The 18,460-nt window shown below is 40.1% G+C and overlaps 1 long non-coding RNA gene across 2 annotated transcripts in view; it reads right to left on the bottom strand.

The window, feature by feature from the left end:
- The window catches only part of LOC111265920 (uncharacterized), a 32,886-nt gene extending 19,555 nt beyond the window's left edge, over positions 1–13,331 (bottom strand). Inside the window, exons 1-2 of one of the 2 annotated variants that reach the window (XR_002683753.2) lie at positions 13,154–13,331; positions 6,718–6,840 (exon numbers count right to left, since the gene is read on the bottom strand). This is a non-coding gene — a long non-coding RNA (uncharacterized LOC111265920). The remainder of the gene's footprint in view (positions 1–6,717; positions 6,841–13,153) is intronic. The other variant, XR_015313246.1, reaches the window with a different exon arrangement.
- Between the last annotated feature and the right edge of the window lie 5,129 nt (positions 13,332–18,460).

The raw sequence follows: 18,460 nt of genomic DNA, 5'->3' as shown, positions 1-18,460 counted from the left end.
ATTACTAGTCGTCCACCGGGGCTATGAACTTCAGTCTTTGTTGAACGCGTAAAACACCCTTCCTCACGGGTTAAACGTTTCAAAGGCTGATAAACCAGGATGTACTTCCTGATGGCAAACCAAGTGTAGCCAGCAAACGTGAACTGGAAAAGGCGTTATATACGCGCACAAACAAATGTATAGGCTCAAGTAGATGCTCGCGCTTTATGGTGGTCGGAGTTTTTACGAGAAACTACGATGGTAGACATACTGTTGTCTTCAGAATAACGCGTGATTTGTATTCTTTTAAATGATATAATTTTTTTTTAGTTTCTTTTTTAAGTAAGTTTAAGTAACTAAAGGAGGTGGTCATTTTGGTCTTCCGTACAAAATAGACAAAAGGCTCTAGGCTATACGTATTACATTTTAGTTTGTTCGCCGAAGAAACCGCACATAGGGACACCGACTAGGAATAATTGTAGACTGTTACTCGGTTTGATTAATTTGTTTAGCAGAAAATAATCTTTGAATCGCTTCAAAAACTTTGCAATGCTTAGACTTACCCAGTTGCTCTCATTATTTCTAGTTTAATAACAGTAACTTTTTTAAACAAGGCTTTTAACAACAACTTTGGAGCTAAATATTGCGATTGCCTTTAGTATAGCGGAGCGCAAACTCTGGTCAAGAGACTAAGTCCAGGCTAAATCTGCACAATAAAAAATGCCTAGTTTACACAATATTTTTTTTTCTTTTAATACATATAGACAGGCGAAACAACATTCGCGTGACAAAAATTATCTAATTTATTCATACTGTACTACAGTCAAAATGGTTCGCGGTTTAGCAATATCTTATTATGCCACACAATCAATGGCCAATCAAGCGTCGTAGGTAATGAGGTTGAACATGATGGAGGGGTAAACAATTGCCGTAGTTAAAGTCAAGCCATTATCTCGACCTATGCATTGATTAAATTTATATATATATATATATATATATATATATATAACATGGAAAACATAAAGAGAAAAAGAAGAGATGACCAATCTATTACGATTACATTAGCTAACCGTCCCACGGAATAACCTTCCTTTGCAAGGAGGAACATTACGTCAGCCCAGGATCACGTTTCGTCCTACCGGTAATCAAACAGCACATACTTAACGAACATGATGATATCAAATGTGGTTGCGAGAGGCTATACCCGTATCCACGAATGTGGACCGGTAAAGGACGGTGGCAATCGAGTGGAACGTGAGCGGAACGAGTACCGGTAGGTGTAGTACTATTGTTTTCCAGTATGATGTAACGTTTAGCTCCAGTTTCTGAAGTAAAACCTGAAGCATTTAATTTAATCGGCTTCTCGTATATTGACAGTTCGCTAATTTTCCGTGAACCATCCGCTCTGTCCGTTTGGTCCTCCGTCGGCGCAGAGTCGGCTTCTTCTTCCCCTGACGAGACGGTAAAGAATAGAACGAGCCATGGCTATTACCGGTATCGCTGTTGGCGTAGCACCCCATTGACTCAACGGCTTGCCGTTGATTGTGTTTAAAGGAGCGCGGTAGGGAACGTCGACGGTTGAAGGCTGGGCAAAGGATGAGTTTCTATCGCAATCCTAACAGGCTTCTGGGCTCACGGTTCAACGGGTTAGAGCTACGTTCCTTCGTCCGAGAGCAGGGGGCGACCGCTACGGGGCAGCTATCGGTCTTTTTATTCGATGTCTTCACTACCTCTGCCTATGTAATATTCTTACTGTAGCAAGAGGCGAAACGAGAGAACTTAGCGCGCGGGCTGTAGAGAAAGGAGCAGCTAAAAAAGGGAATGGAAGCAGACAACTACAAGCAGTGAGAAAAACACAACCGGCAAAGAAATCAAAGCCATACGAGCACATCAGGACACAGGCAAGCAGGCACAAGAATCAGAAGAAACGACAAAAAATACGGAAAAGATCATCGCTGTTTGATCAGCTGATCCATGTGTGCCCCGCTCTGCGTATACTGAGGCGGAAAATCTATTCCCACATTCATTCTTTTAGCTCCTGACTTTGCTACTGCTGCTACGAAGGCTCTCCCTTTCCGCTTCGTCTCTGCATTACGCCCTCTTATGGAAAGGGGAACTTTCTCTAACGACATGTACACTCTAAAGGCACAAGGGCACCCGAGTTCAGTTAGGAATACCTAGGCAGTAGTAAGGAAATGGGTTGCTCGAGAACACAGAGAAATGGGACCTTCGTAAAAGTAGTTCCCTTCCACCACAGAATCTGCGGCAAGGCATCGTATACCTTGTGTCGCTAGTCAACCTCCTCCAAGATTCTTATCCGTTTCTGTTTTCTATGACAGCGCAAATACCTTCTGTTACTATATTTCTGCCTTGCACAGAAGCGCGACCCAAAAGTGATACGGACAGAATCATACCACAAAAAAAAGGAAGGCTTCCATCAGATGGGCGAAGAGAGGAATAGGTATAATTTTTGGAAGAAAGACCGTTACCGTCACCCGAAACACTTCTGTCCGTCTGTTAGCTCCTGGCGAGTCGACTTCGAATGCAAATCCAGCCTGGGTCTTTCACTTTCTCCCCTTCCTATCATTCCCACCACGTGCGCCAGACGTCAAAAAAAAGTGACGTTTGTATGGCTTGTGCAGTTCTATTGAGACTAGTTGATTTGTATGCTGTTCCATTCCCAAGGTCAATTTACCCATCTGTTTATAAAACGACTATGCGACCGTTTAAGTAAAACAAAGTGCAGAACGTAACAAGGTGCTGCTCTTGTCATTTGATGTAGGTACGACAAGCATCCCGCGAAATAGTAATTGGTCTATACAGCCATCTTTGAGCGTAGTCTCGTTGCAACTGAACAAATAAGTGACGGCTTTACTATATCCATCTGTCAAGAGCAGCCGATAGAACACGAGCACGACGTGTCAGAGATCACGCTGCAGAAGTGTTTTTTTCTTGGGCAATGTATTGGTATTACCGCCTTTCGAAACCCGACGTACGCGATACTTTCATTCTTTTGACGTATAATCAGTCCAAACTAACTGGAAATTCTCGCAGAACAGATTTGTACAATATGATGTTGTCCAGCCTAGGCTTTACACAGGTTGGGTGCTTGGCGGTATATTACGGCGTGGTGCCCTTGCAGCTCACTTGTAGCCCCTGAATTTCCGAAAAGTTTCATTTGGAAAGAAGGTCGAAAATCCTGCTAGCGAACGTGATCGGAAAACAAAAATTAGCATTTGCTCCGTTTCCCCAAAAGCTGAATGATTCCGCATTGCATAAGAGAAGTTAGCCCGAAAAAAAAAAGAACGAATAGAAATACCACCGTCGATCGCGCCAACGACAACAGCAAAATCGGACAGAGTCTACAAAACAAGTTTGGGTTCTTATATTTCGTCAATGCGTACTACACATGCAGATTAGTGCTGTCGTTGAATGGGCGAAGACTGTGACGAAAAGTGGGCCAATAAAGACGCACGGTAGAATCGAAGTGTGTTTAGTAGGTGAGGAACCATGTTTTGATTTACTGCATAAGGTAATCGACGTAAAAATGGGGGAAAACAAACTCAATCCCGATTCTTCTCGACGAGTTAATTCTATACGAAACTACGTCGAGCCCAACCCCACTCTTGCTAATTTTACTTCCCGTTGGGTTCGATCGATATTGGACTGGCTTAAAATAGGTTACATCTGAACAGAATCATCTCCGAAACTTCTGAATAGGCAAAAGATAAGGAAACGCTGACCTGGGCTTCAAAACAGACATTGTTTAAATTGTTATTTTAAACTAGCGTTGACGAATTTTAGGCTGTCTACAGCTCTGAAGTCCGAATCCCGAACAACAATAGCAGAGGAGATCACTCTTTGTTTGGACGATGTCCATACTCGTTGGATACTGATCCGTTCGGCCATTAATTGCTTTCAAATTGGAGGACTTTTTAAAAAGGAAATAATCAAGTTCCGAAGCGGTAATACATTAGCACATTAATATTTTTTGAGATAAACGTTACGCTATTGAAGCGTTGCCTCCAGTCTTCATGACGCATCACAAACATTGTTTTTAGACTAGTGCCGTCCCCAGAAGTATAGTGAGATCTTCTAATATTTGGACAGTATTTTGAAGGTGGCATTTCATTTAACAGAGACACATTAAGGTATAACGCATTAGGAACACACTCGCCTAAATTCTACTCATATTAGTATTGTATATAAGATAATATATTGTATATATTAGTAGATCGCGTTTCTATAGTTAGGTTGTGCACTGCAGAAGTATGCATATTGATTCTTTAACCTAAGTTTACTTATCGGAAGCCCTGATTGAAGATAGCATGTCCATATACAACAGAATTATATAAGCGCCCATATAGAGGCTCATTATGGGTGGTGCGTAAGGGATATCAGGTGCTATCGTATTTGTAAGCTGAACAATCAAGTAGGCATTCTGCCAACGATCAGCTTTATTATATTATTAAATAAAACACAATGTCCTCATCATGCAGGACAAACATGTTGCAGGCTGTTGACCTTTTTAAAAAATCCATTGAAAGCATATCTGTTACTAAAGGAACACCATTAGGATATATTCAAAATATCATATTTTCAATTGGATACAAACATCCTTCGACGTTAGAGTTATACGGCCCATTTAGTGTGCATCTGTGTTACTTCTAGCGTGCGTATCAGGCTCTGCACGCGCAGCATTCGGCGGGAAGTTTACAGACTCTTGAAAATCGGAAAGATCTAGGTGAGCTGAATCGGACCGGAGTAATAATGAAAACCCTGTTTGTATATCATATTGGCGTAACGAGTGCGTCCCGTAGCGAAAGTTTACATAGAAACGTGACAGCAGAAAAAGTAACTGAAAATCGTTTCTTTCGGTTACACAGCGTAGATCTGCGTAGGCTGTACGTTAAAGCGATTTCCACCACTTTCTACGAATGCACTAAAAGTTCTTAGTGGCTATAAGGGCATTGAATTCCCATACCTGTTAAAGCAGATAGAGGACGGCCATGTAAGGAGTGAACCAGTTTCACTCAAATCATTGTAAATGTAAAAAGGAATATTCTTTCCTATTGTCGTATGGCCTGTGCTGAAACTATTAAAACCCGAAACGATTTGCAGATACGTCTCTTTGTAGCATAAACTAGACGCAGCATCCGGTTGTAAAGATAAGCATAAAATTATAATGGCGGAAACTGGCCCAGCCTATCGTCTCTCACGTTCAGCCGTAATACCTATTGCTTAGCTACCTGTTTTGTCTAACGAATAAGCTATATTTCTCTTGGGAATCGGTCTGTTCGGTTAGAAGCTTTCTGGTTTTGTACTTAAGTCATTACCTTATATTGAAGCTAGTCCGTAAATCCCCTTGAATAAACAAAACCCGCTACTATCCAGTCTCTCGCCCATGATGCTGACATGCGTATTCTACACAATTTAAAGTAATAAACACACGTAAAAAGACTATGAATAATCATGATTATTGAAAAAAAAAAGTAATACTTCAGGTATCCGATACCCGGTCAAATTGTTAATCGAGCAGTGAAATTTTACGGTGCTCCTCGAGAAGTGCTTATTAAAAACGAAGCTTATTTTAAGGGGGTGTTGCTGTTCGGTTTCATTTTGGAACCATAGCCGTCTAGCTTACGTAAATTTGACCCTAAATTGGTAAATCAATCTTTTTCTTCTCTCCTTTTTTTAAGGCTGACACCTTACGTGTTATTCGGAACATACCGCATTTTCAACAAAATAAATGGTTCTACATAAAATATTATCTATAATTTTGTCCGATATAGTAAAAACCTCGTTCCCACAGCGATCGAACGGGGCTCAATTCCTCTTTCCTTTTAGTTTGTTATGTGGGCTTCAACACTAACTGAATAGGGATAAACACATAGCCCAAATAGTAAATAGGAAATACGTTGTTTTTATCTTAAATGAGTGCGAACACTTGTAAAGGCGGCGTAACGTGTTTGAGGAATAGGATCCAGGTCATTTTGCGGGAATATTTCAGCAGCGTTTTCTAGGCTCGTATTATTCGTCACTGTATTGAAAATTCTAAGGCCATCACATGCCCGATAGCGATTTTCGGTGTTTCATTTGAAAAGGAGTGACAATGGCTTCTTTTGAACGCTGTACCAGCCATGGAAGCTGACCTTTTCCTCTTTTCTCTTCCATTACGATAAGCTGTCCTGACTCTAGGACAGTTCCATTAGGAAGACGATAACCGAAATCGGTCTAAACCAAGCGCATCGAAAAAAAAGAGCTGGGTCAACTAGCTCAATTTTGAAGGTGCGCCGACTGCTGGGACTGGAACATCGATGTTCAGTACTTAATGATATTATTCGAACGCTTACTACAGCCTGTTTTCTTTGCATTTTGTATCCAATAAAGTACTGCACCCAAGCTAAAAATGTTTTCCTTAATTTTGTAGTTTCAGTGCTTATAAATATATACCAAATAAATACGCCAGGTTTTATTACGTGAGTCTTAGAACTGCTTTCTTCGTGCGTTGTCGCTCCCCTACCGATCCTCCACTCTTTTCTTTGCTAAAACGTGCTTGAAAGGGTCTGCAAAGACTGAACCTTCAACTTCTGCCACTGGCATCGAGCTAACAACGGACAGGGCAAAGTTTAATAATGCTGCTCTCGTTGAACGGGTTGATATGAAACGCAATCAATGAACGAGCTTTTTGTTAATACACGAAAGACTATTTAGAGGAGTCTTTCAATTAGTTCATACCGTCGTCACAGTATTTCAGATAAAATCAGGCAAAAGCGAGGCGTTGCAAAGCTCGTCCATATCCTGTCGCTTAGTATATGAGGGTCTCGAAAGTTCGGAGTCGTTTATCATGCTCCTTCTTGCCTGCAACGCATTACAAGAAAGAAAGTTCCTAATACTTTCATAACCTTCAGAGAAGGACGTCTTTTGCTTGTGATTTAATTTATTGATACGGCGACATTTTGGATGTAGCCCTAATAACCAACAGGTTGTAGAAAACGTAAAAGGCTAATGAGCGATATCTGAATAAGAGGGCGGATATCCGAAACAAACGAAAAAATTCTCACTTAGTTAAGACGCTGACTTTGTAGAAAAAAAGTAGATTACTGGTTAGCTTCTATCTGTGTTAAAAAATGCGCGTTTGCTTTTGCAGTCAGACAACCTTCATATCGATCCCAGTAGATCTGTTGACATGTTATAAGCGTTCTTCTCTCGTAAAGACATCTTTCCTACTTCCCCGCGGGGCCTCTAGCGAACTGATATAAGGGCGAGCCCCTGAGTTCGATTAAGTTTATGACCCTGTATCATTTGTGATCTCATCCTGGCACTTAGAAACGTTCGAAAATAGGGTCGTTTTTCGCACCTTCTGCAGTTGTCCAGTCTAAGAAAATCACGAACCGATTTGTAACCTACACTCTCATTATTCGCTACAGAAACGTTTTTTTTTTTTTTGTAAGAATATGTTTAGAACAATGATCTGAGCAGGTGTTCGGATTGCCCTGCAAAACAATCCTATGACACCGGTCTCATCGCTGAGCTAAATATCATCAAGGGTACGAAGTATCAATAAGTCAGGTTAGAAAATGCGGTCCTTTTTATTCAGGCAAATCTTTTCGATTTTCGGGTAGCAAATGAGTCTCTTATGTGACGGCTTCCTAATTAATGCAGCGTTGTTTCTAGTCGAAAAAATTCAAATTTTTATTAAATTAGAGTTAATCCGGTAGTGCAGGGATTGCTTGGACTAAGTAATTTTGTTGTGAATGAGTGTTTACTGAGGGGTATTTGGTTAAAGCGACCGGAATTTATAGTGAGCAGGTGATCGATCCGTGAAGTCAGTTCGTTAAGCTCTTACGTTACACTGAGGTTCATTTCAGCGTATTCATTTGTGTGTTGCATGTCTTGTAACGTGTTCCTTTTTTCCCCCCATTGTCCTACGGATTACTGGAACGTCGCAGCTATACTGGCCATCGAACGTTTTAGAACTAGCAAACAATGATTTGCCAGATCGCTAAGTCAGTGTATCAACACTACTATACACCTGAGATTTGGCGAGCTAAATCATTACTTTAACCAGAAAAAAAAGTAAGTTTTAAATAAATATTTGCTTATTTCGCATAATGTCTATGGCTTTTGAACTGTAATAATTTTGAGAGAAGACAATCCTTGGCTAGAATATTAGTCTGTTATATATTAGTCTATATATATAACAGACTACTATTCTAAATAATCAGCCTTCACCTAAGCGCAGCCATTGGTTAGAATGGGCCCTTTGAAAAAAAAATCAATTTGGTGCCGAAAAAGTCCCGAAATGTCCGTTAGCAAAAATCGAAATTTGTCGAGTACGGTTTATACGAGTCCGATAAATTACCTTATACCATTTGGAAGAGAATTTTTCGGCCTACTGTAAGCGTCGATATATGATTTATGACGATAAAAGCTAAATCAATAAAACGTCTGGGTAAAAAAATAATATGAACCTCGAACCAAAAGACATTCTTTAATCAGTTTTCAAGATCGAATGACTCGTTTAGCACGAGCAACCGTTAGTCCACGGACACCCCTGAAGTCAAGTATGGCTTCGAAAGGGGTTAAAAGCCGGTTCCGGATGGAGCGGTTGTTAGCCTGTATGGCAAATAGCCATTAATAGGCAAAATCTTTTTCACCGTCTTTTAACGTTATAATAAGCCCCGTAGAGCTACGGCGTATAAGACCAAAACCACGGCACAATGCTGAGGTTACGCTTGAAGGGTGGCAGTATTAGGAGATGACCTAAACAGCCGCGCTTTGCGGTATATCGTCTGCACACTTCTGGTTACTCCTGTGAACTGATAGGTTAGCTAAACATGAATTTGTTTAGGGGAAGATTTGTTCAAGAAGGTTAGTAATTAGGAACAAGCATCTAGAACAATAACAGCACAGATTGATGATAGCCTTTCAAAATGCCAAAACTACTAGGTAAGAAAACAATGAAACGTATCTTTAAACCTTATGGTCTCATTTAGTTAATAATGTGGTCTGCAAGAAGCACAGTTCGAAGAAAGAAACAGCCATTCGGGACTTCGTAGAACTTCATTATATCATTTCTTAAACACGGTCGATGTGTGTTAGGTTGTCGATAAAACATTTACCATTTTCAAGTGGAAGCTTCTTATACTTGAAAACGATACCCTCTGCCATGTTCTGGTAGTAACATAATTGGATCACTATAGCATATCGGTAGTTTCTGGACAGAAATTTGTAACGGGTGATTTTTACGTCGTTCTATTGAAACCAATTAAATATTAAGGCACTTTTGCAAAAACCGAGACAGATAGTGCTGCAAGATCCGGGCTACACGGTGAGTGCGTTAATTTTTTTCTCCAAGCCTTCCCAATTTTTACCGATTTTTTTCAGGTAGGTAAAAAAAATGTCCAATGAGGCACTGTTACGGTAGGAGACGATATATGTATTACATATAGCTAGTAAACATTATGATTCTGAATCTAATCTCGCTAAATATCTAGCATTAGCTTCTTTAGCAAAATATGGAGTGTACATTTTAAATTCTTTTTCCTTTTGCACGTTATTGTCAAATGTAGCCTCCGTTTTGTTACACGTGATCAATTTTTTTTTTTTTTTTTTGAGAAATATCTTGATTTAATTGCGTTTCGGTAAAGTCTCCCAGTTATACTATAGTTCTTTGGCGATATCGTGAGTTTTTCGTCTGCCGACCCTGCTCAGCTTTTGTAATTATTTCATTAGCTATTTCCGTAAACCACGAGGAGAATGCTTTAAGTCGAACGAAAAGGACAAAATGATTTTTCAACTTTTTCTTCCATACGCATATTTCGACCATAAATAGCACGTATTTTTTATAGGCCTTTGTGCCTTTATCGTAATAGAATATAGTAAATGCTTGCATAAATTTTAGTAATTTTAACGACGTCCTATGTTGAGTGCAGGTAACCACAGTTTTAACACGTCTTCTATTGCCAAATTTCAGCTTACCAATGGCGTCAACGCCAACCCGACGCCACTTACCATATGATGTAAGCCGCCACCTCAAATACGGAACACCGAAACTATGTACCAAAAGAAGCGGTTCCAACAACCCGATACGTACAATATTGACACAACTAGATAAAGAAGCGATTCCCATCGTGCTCATTTTTCAGTATTAACGATCGGCATGATCTATTCAACTATAATTGTCTAGAATGCCTCTGTTTGCTAGAACGATTGCCATTTATTTTCTTTAGCAAAGATGGACGCTCGACAGAGAGTCCTGCAGGTCAAATCGTTGGAGCCAGTGTCTTGGCCCTGTGTTCCACTGTTACATTTTTCAAATGTGTTACATGACAGTATTTACTTGGCAGGGGCATTCTGCAAGACTTTTATTGTGTATAAAACGTATCGCCTTTTTGGAAAGAGGCATTTTCTGCTATTGGTCTGTAACATGCTCCCCTTTGCATGAGTTTACTTACTTAAATCATCTTCCTCTCAACAAGCCCGATCCGCATTTTGCTAGTAAATTACTTTATGTGTAAAGGAAAATTGGATAAAGGCCTATGTAGGTTGCCATCTATTCGCCGAAAGCTTGGATAAGACCACTGTAAGCTTTTTCTCGTCTTGTGAAACAAGCGCTTCTAATCACAGATCCTTCTGTTTTTTGTCCAGATACTCGAGTCTCTGCTCGTAGCCATAACCTCACGAGAATAAAGAGACATAAATCTCTAAGCCAACTAGTAGAGGCATTAGTAAGCAGATTTTATTTAAAAGGAGTAAGAAGCGCTTATATTTCTATTTTTGTTCCGGAAAATTCTCTCCCACTGAGGGGCGTATCCTACCCATATTAATATAAAAGCTTTACGTTTCTCAAAATTCCTGTTCTATCAGATGTGGCGGTTAAAAGTTGGCTAACAAACCGCTGAACCAAAGAGTAAAGCTATTCAGTGGGTAGTTGGACAAAAAACTTATCTGGATCGAAGCAATTATTATACCGACCACGATTAATCTTATTTCATACTGTACAACATTGAAGACTCCATGTTTGGTATGCCTATGCAGCCCAATTGCATAAGAGCCAACGCGCAACGTATAAGCAGATATAGTTTACAGAAACTGAGATAAGACTTCTTTCTCCATAGTTCTTCTCTGACTTTTTGAGCAGGACTCGGTTTCTGAAATCGACTAGTAAAGACCAAACGAAAATGAGCTGGAGCACGAAGCAGTCAACTTAACTGAAAAGTATCGAAGCCCATACGCCTCGAGATCTTCTGCTATGGCAATTTATGTCTGTACGTTTTATTTGCAAATGTACCGGGACGTTCCTTAGGCATCTCCGCCACTACATACAAACATGTGTTTTGCCAGCCGAACAACCTAATTGGCTCCCAGGGTACCACAGGAATAATTACATGCTTTAATTATCTATGCTCGAACGTCTGCCGACCCAAGTGCCATCGCCCATATATTTCGAATATATTTCGCAGGCGGTGCAGTGCAAGTATAGTCAGTAAATTCCCTTTGGCAGACTGAGAGCCGCTGTACGATACAGGGGCAGCACTGGGAAGCTAAAGTTGAGTGGGCGGGCCAGCTGGTAAATGGACGCTACTCGAATCGACGATTGTTCTCTTCGAACACAGAACCGACCTCATTAGAAGTTGGCCCCAAGGGCTAAACCACTGAAGTTTGTAAACAGTGCAAAGTTCTGCCTATTCCTGCTTTTGCCTTTCTGTTGTTGCTATGCATTTCTCATCAAATATTGAATTGCATTAAACGCGTTATTTATGGTACGACTTTGCTACAGAAGATGTACCAGCACTTAGAGTTTGTTCAACGTGTGTTTAAGCATATGCGTCACCACTAGATTTACGCTATAACTGATAACCAAATAGCGTTTACCTATTGGAAACATATATATAGTCAAATATAAGAGGATGAGCTATACTGCATCAGGTGTTTACGCGATCCGAAATAAATAGTCAGCGTAAATGTCATATTCAATATGACATTCTTATTCAATAAGAATGAACTACAACTATGAAGAAAATTAACCACTGTTAGTAATACCGAACTTCAGGTCGAGCTTGTAACTTTAATGGGAAACCACAGTGTTAAAGAACATACATAAAACCACTGAAACGATCCGAGGGGCCACGATGGCCATGCGTATTAAGAGCTTAAGAGGCACTTTTTGCTAGTGGGAGAAAAGTTATTTTAATTTTTAGAGAGTACGGGACTAAGCGCGCGAAACAGCAAAGAATCGAAAAATTCGAGCACATGGGTTGTACATGTATCTCCAGGTAGTGCTGGTTAACTACACACTCCAAATTTCGCTAATATGGCGCACCTGTTTCGAAAATCGATGGCCGAAGACTTTAGCTCACCTTTGTATTTTTTCATACTTCGTCAACGTATTTTCTAAATACAACATATTTTTTATATATATCACAAGATTTTATCAATATGGCATCTCAAAAATTGTAATAAGTCAACGCGTTTATGGTGCGAAAATGGATAAAGGGAATCATTAGAGCAATTCACTCGCAAGGAAAACAAATCCTTCTCTTCTGTAGGGTCGTATTCCCGCTTAGGGTATATCCTAAGTATACGAACATAAGCCAATACACAGATTCCTGTAAGATCCTACGTATTTTAGTACACCAACAAAAGAATGCGACAAACCTTTAAATTTTCCTCCAACTGTCTATTTTGATTACGCTTGACTAGTGTTTAGTTTCTGGCGGTGGACTTTTTACATCCAACGCTCTCAAACGCCAGAGATTTGTTGGATGTAGTACTATACCTAGACCCCTTGATAACACATACTCAAATCAGCCCTGGTCGAAACTGATACACCTTGAATACTTTATTCATCTACCTTTGAGCCTGCCATTAAGGTGGAGTAACTTTGACCCTCTTAATTCTAGTAAATAATTTATTGATGCCCCTTTCTTTTTGCAATTGGCAGTGACTATCATGAGGTAACCATGCGCACGCTTCCCAGTAACGTGCTATAATAACACATTTGACCAACTGGCAGGCCACATGGGGCTTTTTAAAAAAAAAATCTTTAATCTATTCATTTTAATCTCATACGTGTCCCGAATGTTTCTTGAACTAAATTTCAAAATTTTAAAAAATGCCCATAAAAGAGGCATAACCAATTTTGCGAGACAAAATATTTGGTTCTTACCTTTCGGGTTGGCCCACACTTTGACGAACCCGTCGTCCAACTGTAGAGGATGTCATGTTCTTGGCTTTGAGCGGCCTACGCAAGTTACTACATAATTATAGATAACGTTACCCTCGTGGCTCACCGATGGATATCAGGTGACTAAGAACATTTACATCGGGCCGTAAAGGAGTTTTAGATATATCCTCTTTTTTGCTGCTAGGAAGGAGAGTAATATATCAATTAGCGGATAACAACGTCTTTGAGCTGTTTAATATGAGAGTCATAAGAATGAGCCACAGTAAAAGTCTACTGGGTACTCAACAAACCCTAGGTTTTACACTTGCCTTTAAATTGAACTCTCACGTACTTGACTATCACAGTCAGCCTGATAACTTTGCTCTCTAGAACTTAAGCACTGCGTGGTTACAGTATTCAATATATTGTAAAAAATGCATGCGTTTCGACTTCTACCGGCGTAATTGAACGAACAAATTAGTACCCATATTGATTCTTACGTTGCCCTCGTTTACGTAGAAAACACGTGCTTCTGCCTTTCGTTGTCTGAAAAGCCCAAGTCTGGTCGGGTGTAACTGCGCTCTAATTACCCACGTTCAGTGATCTCGTCTTCCATCGCATTTCCATCACGGCTATATGTCAATACGCGTGCGCAGTTCGATTACGGGGCGCCTCAACTTAACATTCTTATCTTAGCCAGCAAATATATATTTAAAAATAGAACAATAAGAACTCTCCGCGACTAGTCCAATTCGTATAGACTCTTTTAATAAGCGGTACCACGAAACAAAAGCGATCTTGACTTAATAAATATCATGCAATGTCAAAACGGCTGAGCGACTTGGAGCATGGGAAGACAATTCTAACGATCTAGGCGTTTCTATTATCTCAAAAGTACTGGCGCTTGATTAAATGATTTACACTAGAGTGATCATAAACCTGTAGCTTACAAATGGGCTCAGCAGAATTCAGTATATCGTAGCAGATATTTTAGTTCTATAGTGTATGAGATATAACCAACCAAGTGATCTAAGGTACCAAGTAGTTGAAAATTCAAGTCACATAAGCCTACAAATCTTCAGGTACGACAGATCAAATTGACTAAAGGCAGTATAAGGCCATAGACAGATCAAATTATTACAACTGACTCTCATCTTTTTTTGTTTGCGTTAGTTCTTATGATAGCCTAGAAGGTAACGTGTTTGCCTACTAATCCTAGGCACACGCTGTGGTCTACATTCAAACTCGGACATAGGCACACTTCGTTTTGTGCCAGCCATCTGATGGAAAGCCTAACGGCGATACCAGGCGTAAAATTCAAAACATAGAAGGTCGTTACCTCGTGCAATACGAAGCGCATAGAGAAATACTTTTTTGCTTCCTGATTTTCAATAGTTCCAATTAACAGTTAGAAATTTTCCATTGGCACTGCCTATGTATCGCCTGGCACAAGCCTTAGTGATTAGAAGCAAGCTACAGAAATACGTAGGCATTGGCCAGGTTTCAGTAATTCGCTTCCTTTCTTTATTTGGCTAATCGAGAAGCATGTCCCTCCTCGCGTGAACTCCCGCGACTTAACGAGCTATGGTTAAATTACGCGCAAAGCATTTCCCGAACTTTTAGGGCACTTAAATGACACGATGCTGCCTTTTCTCGTCGTTCCGAAACAGACTTGGAGATTTCCTGACAGTCCGGTCTTGCGCCTAGGTGTATGCTGTCTTACCTTCGTCGTTGAGTATTTTTTGCCTCGCTTATTCCCTTGATTATTCTTGCAATTTAGTGAATGGAGGCATATGGCTGAAACAGCTCCATTACATTAGCTACACTTATGAACAGGGCATATGGCTCAGCTAGTTAAAGGCCGACCCATACCTGGAATTATAGTTAATTACTATTAGGGAGCGAATCTGTTCACTGGTGAGCGTATGTAGCTATTTTTTTAGTTTTTATCCCTAGAATGTTTTTTTCTCTTTCCAACGATATGTTTCATATGTGTTCTAATGAGTGTTCTTTCTCAGAACAGGGCAGCCGTGCGGTTTCATTTACGTGACCCAAGATGTTCGACCAGGCTCAATAGCTGCTTGACGGCACCTAAGAGACCTGTTTTGTTTACATGTTCGATTGTACCGAAGTGTGTCATCTGTGGAGCAAGGAATGAGTCTTTCAGCACGTACATTATCTGTTGAACTGACAGAAAGCTTAATTTAGAATACATTGCTTTCTGACTTACGGTCGCTTCGATGGCTTCTTTGTTGATGGATGTTCCTCGAAAACTTCGGGGAGCAGAACTCATGCTACTATTGCCTCGTGCTTCGCGTTTTTTTCGCCCTGGATAACTTTCATTTGGGCCAGCTCGGAACGAAATCCATGTCAATGCCCGTACCGCTGTCTGTGACACCTATTGAATCATTTTACACCGTAACAACATCGTCATCTAACAGTATCGTCGTCCAAGTACCATCGGACAGCTCGTACGATTATCTTATTAGTATCTATCCCTTCATAGGCATTTTGTCTATGCTTGTGTTTTCCGGCATAGTACCCTTGCCGCTTAAATTGAAACTTACAATGCGACCGTGCTCCTTAATAGTCAACAGTATATATCATTTAATGAATAACTTATCCGCATGGTAATGTTTAGACGATCCAAGTGGATTGTCGAGAGATTAACCAGGCAAGAGGCAAAGATCCGCGTCTCTGTCTCACTCGAAACAGCCGAATGACAGGCTGAATGATTGGTTAACAGTGAAAATGTGGATGTTCTGTTTAGGATAGGTTGTTTGCTATCTGTAAGGCAGAATAAGTCATATTACCAATTGTTGGACATTTGGATGATTGCAGGTTTCTTTAGCGGAGCGGTTTCCGCAGAAGCGGAACTACCCAGCTACAATAAAAATAATAAAGCAAACAATAATTTACGTCCGCGAAATCAAATCGGTCAAGATAGGCCACCTGGTTTTTATAATGTCTATGTTGTGCCGCAGGCCCTAGCGTAGGTCAATGGGAGGCCCCGTCCGGAACTTTCTGGCTGCGGAACTAGTCTGGCTGTGTGAAAGCTGTGGACAGCTTTTGTCTGCTGTATCTGCGATTTGGTTTATTCCTTATTTTTCGGTCAGTATGTTACGGAAGGTAAGCGGAACAAGGGGTAGCTACACCTGATTCTCCTGGAATGTCATGGCCATTTACACGGTTGAAACCATCTCTAAGATAAGGGATCAGCGATACGGTTTGTAGTGGTAGCGTCTCTATGAAATTAATCATTGACAATTTGAAACGGAAATACTATTTCGATGGTGGAAGCAGTAGACCGAACCAATTTTTGCCCAACAATTAACAGCCGGCTCTCGTCTTCAACTAGTCAGTCAATTTATTTGATTTATGTACGCTAGAATAATGATTTCGTTTGTTATTTCCCATTACATCGCCGTCCACTTACAATATAAGAAAGCAGAATACATCTGTCGTTTTTTTCTACGGTGTACGTAGACGCTTTGTAAGTGATAAAAGGAACAACTTCACGTTTCAATCTGTATTCCTGATATGTCCTCCTGAGAGGATAAATCAGTTAGGAACGTATAAGGCGTGACGTTTTTCATAGCTGCCTCATCAAACTTAGCATCAGGACGATACTCGTTTTAGTTTAGTTCAGTTCTGTTTATTAAACAAAAGTTCAATGGTAATTTATCTCAAAACGCACAGTTGGGCGCAATCGTTTTTACCTGGATTAGCTGTGGTTTTTTAATACCGCTCTCTTTCCACAGCGCTTTGCAACGGTTACTGTAACCTAGTTAGCCAATAGTGAAGGCTGTGACAATACCAATCGTTGTTAAATCAAGGAGAGTACGGTCAGCAAAAAAAAAAACCCTATCATTGAAGAATATGTTTTTTCTATTAACTAAATAGAGACCCAACTATCTCTCGAAAAGTAAATTCCTGCTAATAGAAACAAATACATTAGGCTGTCGGATCAGGTTAAAGATGTAACATTCTGAAGCGGAGTCGTAGCCAGCTTATGTATTTATGCTTTACAAGTATCAACGTTCTTGCCTGAAACTCTCAGGCTGGTTCAGTTCTGCCTCTGTTTCATCAGCTGTTTTCTGTGGATACCGCCTGCTGGCTTGTTAGCAAAGCTTCACGAATTCGTTGTCGAATAATATCAGCTGTCGGCTGAAAAGTAGCTTTGCTTCGTGTGCAGAACGGTCTTTCACTGATTTCTGAAAGCCCTTTCTTCGAACTAGTGAAGGGAGGGAAATATCTTTTAGATGCTATATCACCGGCGTGTCATTTAGCTATATCTATATAACCCTAGAAATTGATTCCGGTTATCTCACAATTTAAAAAAAAATTGAAATAATCACTAATAAAATTGTCCCGTTTATCTATGCGCCGTTTTTATTAGGCGTCCTCATTAGACTGATGAACCAAAACACTCGTAAAGGTACGACTGTACTGACAACGCATTGCGTTATAGAGACAGGTTTCCTCCAATGTTAAATTGAACATTATATTCTTAACAAAAATGGCAACGAAAGGTCCAGTTTTTTTCACACTGTGATATCTTCACACCTCTGGCATCGCAAATGTAAACTTGTTCGTCTAAGGAAATACTGTTATCGCTAAAAAAACGGATTATAGTACGAAATAAGAGGCCCTTTACTAGCCGTATCTATTTGCGTACAACCAGTACAATCGTCCCCCCCCCTGCCTTACAATGAGCTAAATGACAGACCTAGCCGCGACCGGGAAATTTCACCGTAACAACAACTGTTGATAAATACGACAAGGTAATTCATATAGAAATTAGTTTGTTTACCTCAATAGATCTCAAAATCATGACAGCTAACGCTCCCCGTTCCCGTAATCTACCGCGTCTATGTAGATCAATTTCATTGATTAACTAGTGTCTCTGGTCAAGCGTCCAGAGCGTAAGAATGGATGATTTTGTTGAAAAAAAAAATGAACGAGAAAATCTAAATAAACGGTGAGAACGATAAAAATAAACGGTGATTGAGAAAATGTTAAGTGTATAACTAAACAAGCTATAGCGATGTTGGTCTTTATTACTTAAAAAATAATATAAACATTTCTTTATCTTTAACTGACGAGGGACATATGTAGAATCTTGCATTGAAGTCGTGAGAAACTATCATTCTTAGCACTATCAAAAACTATGCAGTTAACCATTAGGTAAAACTGTTACAAGGCATGGACTACTTCACTTTTCATAGGGCATTATTTGGGTGCACCAAAAGCTGATTTCTCGACTTCAATCTTTGAACAATAGCAAACGGAACTTATGACGGAACGTCA

Source organism: Varroa jacobsoni, unplaced genomic scaffold (genome assembly GCF_002532875.2).
Source record: "Varroa jacobsoni isolate VJ856 unplaced genomic scaffold, vjacob_1.0 scaffold_1025, whole genome shotgun sequence".
In the NCBI taxonomy this organism is placed as follows: Eukaryota; Metazoa; Arthropoda; class Arachnida; order Mesostigmata; family Varroidae; genus Varroa; species Varroa jacobsoni.
Note: the sequence above shows the minus strand (reverse complement) of the source record. Positions and strands in the feature narration are given on the sequence as shown.